Genomic DNA, 9,971 nt, shown 5'->3' with positions numbered 1-9,971 from the left:
GACGTCACCAATTGAAACGCTATTTAGCGCGCACCACTAACTAAGCAAGCTGTTTCACATCCGTTACACTCACCCCCCTTTTGACCTCCTCCTTTTCCGCAGCAACCAGTGATCAGGGTCAACAGCATCAATGTAACAGTATAAACTTTCGACCGTCCCCTCGCCCATACCCGGGCGCGAACCAAGGACCCTCTTGCACACATCAAGAACAGTCACCCACGAAGCATCGTTACCCATTGCTCCACAAAAGCCTTGCAGAGCAAGGGGAATCACTACTTCAAGGTCTCAGAGCAAGTGACGTCACCGAGTGAAACGTTATTTAGCGCGCACCGCTAACTAAGCTAGCCGTTTCACATCCGTTACACATCCTGTTTCCATTGATCATCCTTGAGATGTTTCTACTACTTGATTGAAGTCCACCTGTGGTGAATTCAATTGCACACTGCCAAGAGTGTGCAAAGCTGCCATCAAGGCAAAGGGTGCCTACTTTGAAGAATCTCAAATATAAAATATATTTTGATTTATCACTTTTTGGGTTACTACATGATTCATAGTTTGTTGTCTTCTCTATTCTACAATATAGTAAAAAATAAAGAAAAACACTGGAATGAGTATGTGTGTCCAGACTTTTGATTGCTACTGTATGTATTTTATCCAGTCAGATAAACACTTCAAACAGCCTACACGACCGCTCGGAGGCCTCCGCATGGTCCTAAAGCACACCCTTGCCTATTTTTGTATCACATTCCAATGATAAAACTGAGGGGGACAAAAATGCAATTTCAAAATGTAGGGGGGAGACATGTCCCCCCATCCCCAATGAAAGTTGCGCCCTTGCCCCCAAAATAACTTACTGTTGGCAAATCCAAAGTCCTCTGATAATACTAGTCCTGTGCAAATCACCATCCCTGTGTTTTGTGAGAAATGTCTCAGTTTGACAGGTGTTGCTCGTGGTGAAATAAAATCTACTGTGAAATAAAACAATAATACATAACCGAAACAGCAGAAGACAAGGCATATTGACATTAGAGAGAGGCATGTGTCGCCGAGGGATCATAGGGTCCAATGAGCAGCAATAGGTGAGTCAGGGAGCCGTTCGTAATTCGCTACTATGCTTAGGCGAGCGGGAAGCACGGCGTTCAGAATACTAGCGCCCTGGGCAGAAAAGTCTGAAACCACATCGGACGATTACGTTGGCAGACCAGTCGTGATGGATCGGCTGGGCTCCGTGTCGACAATAAAGGGTCCAGGCCAATTGGCAAAATAAGTATTGTAGCCCACAAATTAGTTAGCAGGTATACCTCTTCGGCTAGCCAGGAGATAGTCTTTCCCCCTAGCTAGAGGCTAGCTGGTGCTTTGCTTCAGGACAGAGGCGTTAGCCAGGAGTAGCCACTGGGTTGCAGCTAGCTTGCTGCGATCTGGTGTAATGGCCCAGAGTTTGCGCCAGGAATCCAGTGATGTGGTGGAGAAAAGCAGTCCGGTATACTCTGGGTTGATATCGCTCTGTGTAGACTGGTAGTTGCTGATGGAGGTTCCAGTTATAACGTATAAAAATAGCAGGAAAGTATAGTTAAATCGTAGGTGGAAAGTGAGAGAAAATATATACAAAAAAAATGACTATTTACATGGGACAAGACAAACACACGTCTGACTGCTATGCCATCTTGGATTAGTCAGTAGACTTGATTCACGATGATGACTGCTAGCTAAGATTGTGAAAGTAAGATGTTGACATGATCAGTCCAATCAAAGCTACTATACAAATAACGTGATTTGACATCTTTTCTGTGACTAATGACCTTGAGCCTTCTTGGAAGGGTACTTGTAATATAACTCTGGTAGGACCCAAAAGGCAGATATTTTGGATGTCTATCCTTATTTTATTTTTATTTTTATTAACAACACATCAATACATAAAGCACACGAGGGAACACAAGCATACATAGATTACAAACAATGGACAATCGAGCTAGGGGGTACAATATCACATTACAATTACACAAGGATCTTAAGGGACATGCCTATGCTTACAATGTCACGCCCTGGTAGAAATATATTATGTTTATCTTAATTTATTTGGTCAGGCCAGGGTGTGACATGGGTTATTGTGGTGTGTTTTTGTCTTGGGGTTTTGTGGGGTGTCTAGCGTAGTCTATGGCTGCCTGAGGCGGTTCTCAATCAGAGTCAGGTGATTATCGTTGTATATATATAAATATATCCCATTTAGCAGACGCTTTTGTCCAAAGCGACTTACAAGTCGGCTGGGGCCACTACTTTTGCATATGGGTGGCCCCAGTGGGAATCGAACCCACGACGCTTGGCGTTGCAAGCGCCATGCTCTACCGACTGAGCCACACAGGACCCCGACGCTTGGCGTTGCAAGCGCCATGCTCTACCGACTGAGCCACACAGGACCCCGTGTCCTATGGCTGCCTAAACCATATTTAGGCAGCCATATTCTTTGAGTGTTTCGTGGGTGATTGTTCCTGTCTCTGTGTTAGTTTTCACCGGACAGTTGCGGTCACTTTTGGATTTTCGTTTTTTCTTGTATCGGAAGAGAAAAGAACGAGCGCCATTCTCCTTGCGGAGATGGTGCTAAATACATCATCACGGTCGATCCCTGGGATTGGGCTGGCTAACACGATTCGTTTTGCTTGGAAGGAAAAGGAGTTGGAGCCGTTAGGGCGAGAATCTTTTGGAAGAATTATATTGATGGGGATTCTAAAGCTGACGGTGAAGGACGTGTTTTGTTTCCAAGGCAACTCGTTGGAGGGAGCATACGACGTCGCGCTATATTCTGAAGAAAAGCATGATGATATCCTTAGAAGGGCAAGAGCAGTGGGAGGAGAGAGGCCGATGTGCCACTACGAAATATCAAGTCTGGCGAAGAATAACTTTAGGGTTGTGACTGTTAACATGTATAACCCTTACGTTAAGGATGAAGAGGTGAGGGCTTTTCTGGGGAGATACATGGATAACGTTTCCTCAGCTAGGCACCTCAAAGACTCCCTTGGGTTTTGGAATGGGAGGAGAGGTTTCCAGGCCCTCCTCAGGGAGGACCCAAAGGGACATGGTGGATACCTTCATCCTCCTGCTATGTTCTCCCTTGGGGCTGACAGGTGGACTTTGTTTTATGCACGTCAGCCCCCATTTTGCAGGCGCTGTATGGCCTATGGACACATTTTCGCCTCGTGCAGCATGAGAAAATGCAGATTTTGTGGATCTGAGGATCACGAGGCGAGGGATTGTGACAAGCCTAAGACATGCTATGGGTGTGGCTCGTCAGCACACCTGTGGCGTGAGTGCCCGGCCCGTCAGAGGTCATATGCGTCTGCGGCTGGGGGGGAGCAGGAGCGGGGATGGGGGAAGAAGAGGAGGGGAAGGAAACATGCCTCATGATAAGACTACAAGTCCAGAGGGGAAGGCTACAAGGAAGGAAGAGGAGCAAGAAGCGGTGGATGGAAGAGAGAAGGAAACGGAAGGCACGGGAGTAGGAGAACCAGGAAAAGCGGTGGAAGAAGGCAACCAAGTGGAGGAGAATGAGAGAGAAGAAAGTGAGGGAGGAATGGTAGAGAAGAAGACGGTGGAAGAGCAAGTGGACTGGGGGGAAAGTGACATGGTGGAAGAGATGAGGGGTATGGTGGAGGAGCTGGCGGGGGGAGGGGGTGGTATCTCTCCACTGCCGCCATCACCAAAGAAGAGAATGAAGAGGAGGGTGCGATTGGCCGACAGTGAGGGGGAGGGGATGGCCAAGAGAGTGATGGGGGTGGGAGAAACCTCTGGGTTGCTGCTGGTTTCCCAAGACTCTCATCTTCATTTGGGTGGGGACACACCTAACAAGACTCAGGACTGGGTACAGGAGGAGGTGGGGAGTTTTTTGTTTGGGGACTCAGCCACCCCAAATTTTCTTCCAAACCAGCTGCAACACTGGGGAGGGGGAGGATTGTGGGGGTAGACCCAGGGTGCAGGGCACCCCGAAGCCAAACACTATTCCTGCATCCTGGGATGGTGTGATGGAGGAAGAGGGGGGATGTCGGGATTACAGATGGTGTTCTCACCGGTAGATATGGAGCAGGGGAGCATCGGGTGAGTCTCCTGTTTTTGTTTTTTTTTCTGTCTGGGTTTAGTATTTGAGTGTATTACATGTTTTATTTTTTTCATGGAGCCTAATTTTACTTTTGTTAGTTTAAATGTAAGGGGTTTAAGAGATATTGTTAAGAGGAGGGTGGTTTTTAGTTATTTGGAGGGTGTGGGGTTTGATTTTTGTTTTTTACAGGAGGTTCACCTGAGGGATGGAGGGGATGTTAGTAGATTTAAGAGGGAGTGGGACAAGGGAGAGTCGGTTTGGGGTGTAGGGGGGGTGCACTCATCTGGGGTAGGGATTTTGTGTGGGCACAGGGAGGTAAAAGTGGAAGATTCCTTTGTTGTAATGCAGGGGAGAGTTATAGGGGTGGATGTCATAAGGGATTGTAAATTTAGATTAGTGGTGGTGTATGGGCCACAGGTGGTGGCAGACAGGAAGGAGATGGTGGACTGTCTGACGCCCCTGTGTGTTACAAATAGGAAATTAGTGATAGGGGGGGATTTTAATACAGATTTAGGAAGAGGGGGGGATAACAGTGCAGGCGCCATTGCTAGGCTAATGGCTTGCCATGGTCTGGTAGATGGTGGTATGCACACTGCTCCGAAAATGGACGGTCCTACATGGCGTAACTCCAGGGGGGTTGAGCGGAGGCTCGATTATATTTTTGTACCCAGGTCTTTGGGAAAGTTGTCTGGGCGGCTGCTGTCTGTTTTCTTTTCGGATCACGACGGGGTGCTCCTGCAGGTGGGGTCGTCGGTCTGCCTCTTTGGTAAGGGGTACTGGAAGCTAGATCGGGATGTGCTGGAGGAGCAGGCTTTTGTTGACGGGTTTTATGTTTTCTTTAGGAGGCTTGAGGGTCTCCGGTCCATGTGTGAGGGGGTGTTAGAGTGGTGGGATTTAGTTAAGGTGAGGATTAGGGCTTTTATAATAGGGTATTGCAAGAGGAAAAAAAGGGAGAAGAAGAGGGAGGTGGATCGTATCCAAAGGTTAATTGAACTCGAATACGAGGCAGGCAACCTCGGCGGGTCGTTTGACTGGGAGAGATCCTCAACCCTAAAGGCGCAGCTCAGGGAGTTGCAGGAGCGGAAGGCTCGAGCTTTCCTGGAGCGTGCGCATAGCGGCTTTCTAGAACATAATGAGACTTGTTCTGCTATGTTCTTTAAGTTGGTTAGGGCAAGACAGAGTAGGAAGGTAATGCATGGTGTTAGGGAAGAAAATGGTAGTATAGTTAGAGAACCAGAGGATATGGTCAGGGTGACAACTGATCATTTCCAAGGTTTATTTAAGGAAAGGGAAATAGATGTAGAGCAGGGAAATATGTTTTTAGAACACTTGTCCAGGCGGTTGCCGGAGGACATTAGAGAAGTGATGGAGGCCCAGATTTCACTAGAAGAGGTTGAGAGGGCTCTTACGAGGATGGGAAAAGGGAAGGTGCCTGGGATGGATGGGCTGCCAGCTGAGTTTTATCTCAAGTTTTGGGGTATACTTGGACCAGTGGTCCTCGAAGTCTTGAAGGCCATCCTTGAGACGGGGGTCCCGGGGGGATCAATGGCTGTTGGTGTGCTGTCACTTTTATATAAGAAGGGGGAAGTAACTGACCTTGGCAACTGGCGGCCGTTGACCATGCTGTGTGTAGATTACAAGCTACTTGCAAAGGTTTTAGCAGACCGGTTGCGCACTGCCCTTCCCTACATCGTTCATGAGGATCAGACGTGCGGGGTAGAGGGCCGCTCTATTAGATGGAACCTACAGTTAATCAGGGACTCCATCGCTTGGGTTGAAGATAGAGGACTGCCTTTTATGGTAGCAGCGCTAGATCAGGCGAAAGCCTTTGATCGCGTGAATAGATCCTTTTTATTCAGAGTGTTAGGTCGATTAGGATTTGGGGAGAAGTTTATAGGATGGATTCGTACATTATATGTCGGAGCGGGGTGCCGAGTTAGTGTAAATAGTCACTTGGGTGACGTTTTTGACCTCTCGTCTGGGGTCAGGCAGGGGTGCCCACTCTCGGCTCTCCTCTTCGTTCTGTACATGGAGCCTCTGGGGGCTGCCATTAGGGCAGACACAGGGGTGGAAGGTCTGCTGATCCCTGGAAGTGGTGGACTGCGTGTTAAGATGACGCAGTACGCCGACGACACTTCCTTGTTGTTGTGCAAGGACTCGTGCCTGACAAGGTCCCTTGCCATCTTTGGGGATTTCACTCGAGCATCGGGAGCAGTTCTGAACTATGCAAAGTCTTCCATTAAGTTTTTCGGAAGATGGCGCGGTAGAACGGATGTGCCTGGGGGGTTATCTCTCTGTGAGGGGGCCCTGAGGATTCTCGGGGTCCATTTTGAGACCTCCGGCTCTGCGACGCTAAACTGGAACATGCGTATTGCAGTGGTACAGAGGAAGCTAGCAATGTGGAAAGCTAGGTATTTGTCTTTTATGGGCAAAGTCCTGGTCCTAAAGGTGGATGTGTTGCCGTCGCTTTTGTATTTGGCATACATCTACCCATTGCCGGCTTGTCTGAGAAGGCCTCTAGTGAAGCTTGTGTTTCAGTTTATGTGGAGTGGCAGGTATGAGTGGGTCGCCAGGGCACGCATGATCTGTCCCATCGGGGAGGGAGGTAGGGGGGTACCACATTTCCCCCTCAAGCTGGACACAATTTTTGTTTCTTTCTTGTTAACGGAGCTTGCTCAGCCAGTGATACACCCGTCCGGTTACCTCCTGCGGGTGTTTTTCTCGTATCAGGCGAGAAGCATAATGGTGTGGTCTAACACGGGTCCTCGGGCGGAACAGCTGCCGTGGCACTTTGGTCATGCGGCCAAGTGGTTGCGTGCGCACCCTGAGGTTGAAGTTGCCCGAGTAGGTTTAGATCATAGGCACCTGTACGAGGAGGTCAGAAAGGCAGAGAGTCGGGCGCCTGTAGTAGGCATCTCGGAAGCGGTCTGGGAGGGAGTGCAGGTGCGGGGTCTGGACAACAGGCTCAAGGACCTGAATTGGTTGAGCCTTCATAAGTGTTTGCCGGTACGTTCCATCTTGTACCGGTTTAGTTTAGTGCAATCCCCCACCTGTCCAAGATTCTCTTGTGGCAGGGAGGAGACTGTGCATCATGTCTTTTGGGACTGTGCCTTTGCCGGAGTAGTATGGGCTAGGGCACGGGTGTTGTTAGGTTTGGTAAAGGGGGATTTTGTATTGACGTGGGCCAGGTTAGAGAGGGGTGTAGGAAGAGTGAGAGGGACGGATAGGGACAGGTTTCTGCTCTGGCTTCTCATGAGTCTCTTTAAACGGGGGCTGTGGGAAGCAAGGCTGAACATGGAGAAGACAGGGAGAGATTGTGGGGTGGAAGGGATAGTGAGGAGAGTGGAAGGAGATTTGAGGGGAGGATGAAGAGGGAGGAGAGGAAGTGGGGGCAGCATGCTGCTCGGGAGAGGTGGAAGGGGGTTTAGGGCTGGGTGTCATTTAGATTTGTAAAAGGATAGATTAGGGACGGGGAGATAGGGAAAGGTGTTTTGTAGGGTGACGGGGAGGGAAGATGCTCCCCTGAGGTTTTTGTTTGGGGTTTATGTTTAGTTTAATTTAATTAGTTTAATTAAAATTATCATTATTTGTGTATGTATGTAAATTATGATTTGTAAAGAATGAATGGTACTGAAGATAATAAATTATTTTTTATTTAAAAAAAATAGGCTGTATAGTTTTTCACGTTCCGTCTGTTGTTTTGTACATTTCAGTTATTTCATGTCTAGTCTATTTTCATTAATAAACATGAGTAACCACCACGTTGCATTTTGGTCCGCTTCTCCTTCAACAGAAGAACGTCGCTACATACAATTCTAACAGCTTTTTTGTTAGTAGAGCATTTAACCGTCTTAAAATACAGTTCAATTTCTTTTTGTAGGGTACGGAAATGTGGTTTTCTGTTTGTAAATTTACATTTGTGTATATGAAATTTGGCCAAAAGAATAATGAAATTAATTACATAAAAATGTTTCAGCTTATTTCTATTGTATGTAAAGAATCCAAACAGTTAATCTCTCCACAATAGTGTAAAATCTTCATAAATGTGTTCAAATTATAAACCTACTGATGTCTTGCCACAGTTTTCTTACATGCATACAATGCCAAAAAAGATGCAACACTGTTTCTGGGTGGTCATTACAAAAAGAGCCATTTGAGTTGATATTTTCCTTAAAATTCTTCATATAGTGGTTGGCAGGATAATATTTATGAATAATTTTAAAGGAAACTTCCTTAATTTTGTTAACAAGTAGGTATGTGTGTGGCAACATCCAAACTTTTTTCCAACAGATATTATCAATAAATCCATTCCAATAAGGCATGACATAAGGTATAGATACAACATCCTGCTGAAACAAGGATTGTATCACTCTGTTGTTGAATGGACCAAAAGAGAAACAAATCTTTCCTACTGATGAGTCACCAGGGTCAATAGAAGGTAGGCTTTGAGGGTCAGGTCTTGACACGTTCCTGAATAACATAGCAACACCTGAGGGAATGGCATCTAAAACAATTGCAAAATCTTTAGGTGTTACAGGAACCTTGTAAAGTGATAAGAATTCTTTATAAGTGAGTAAAATACCCTCTGCATTTACCAGTTGGCTCACCAATAGGATATATTATTTCGGAACCAATATTAATATATAACAGAGAGGTATTTTTATACAATATATCCCGATTATTCCATATATAATATCTGTGTGGAGAAAAATTGTGTTTATAAATTAAGGACCATGACAAGAAAACCTGCCGATGAAAGCAGAAAGATTCACTGGAACTTTGTCAATATTATAATTGCAAAACAACATGAAGTTAAGGCCACCAAAAGTAGAGAAGACATGATGAGGAATAAAATTCCAGATAGAAGTGGGTCTTCTTAGGAATAGTTTTATCCAATTGATCTTAAAAGTATTATTTAAAGTAGTAATGTCCAGATAATTCAGTCCACCATTCTCATAAGTGTTCATTACAGCAGTTTTCCTAATGTAATGGGTACAGTTTCTCCAAAGAAAGTTGAAAAGCATCTGGTCTATCTCCTTGCTTATTTTACTGTCAAGATCTAAAGATAGAGCACCATATGTTAGTCTAGAGATGCCTTCAGCCTTGGTTATTAGGACTACCCTTTAAAGATAAGTCCCTCTGTAGCCATTGATTTAGTTTCTTCTGGGTTTTTTTAATAAGAGGGTTAAAATTTAGTAAGCCTCTAGACTTCTGATCCTTTGTAATGGTTATGCCTAAATATGTAAGTTCTTATTTTACTGGAATACCATAATATGAAGGTGTCACACAATCTTTGACAGCTATGAGTTCACATTTATTGATGTTAAGATATAGATCAGACGCTTTGGAAAAGGATTGTATCACAGTGATTGATATGGGAACTTGGTTAGCGTCTTTCAGAAAAAGTGTAGTATCGTCAGCCAGCTGGCTTATAATAATTTCTTTACCAGCTATGGAAATACCTTGTACAGGACTATTATTTAAAGAATTTGCAAGAAGTTGGGTGATTAATAAAAACAGGTACGGAGAGATAGGACAACCTTGCCTAATTCCTCTCTTTAACTCAAATCTAGGTGAGGTGCCATATTTCAATTTGATAGAGCTGTTACCATTTGCATAGAGAGTCTTAATAGCCTTACAGAAAAAAATCCCCAAAGCCAAGTCTCTCAAGGGAGTGGAAGAGAAACTGATGCTCTACTGTGTCAAATGCTTTATAAAAATCTAAAATAATATGAAGCTATGCAGTGCCTTTTTGGCAACAATGCAAAACGTTATGTTTGGCGTAAAAGCAACACAGCGCATCACCCTGACCACACCATCCCCACTGTCAAACATGGTGGTGGCAGCATCATGGTTTGGGCCTGTTTTTCTTCAGCAGGGACAG

The sequence above is a fragment of the Oncorhynchus masou genome, chromosome 13, assembly GCF_036934945.1.
Source record: "Oncorhynchus masou masou isolate Uvic2021 chromosome 13, UVic_Omas_1.1, whole genome shotgun sequence".
In the NCBI taxonomy this organism is placed as follows: Eukaryota; Metazoa; Chordata; class Actinopteri; order Salmoniformes; family Salmonidae; genus Oncorhynchus; species Oncorhynchus masou.
The sequence above is the reverse complement of the archived record's forward strand: the minus strand, read 5'-3'. Positions refer to the sequence as shown.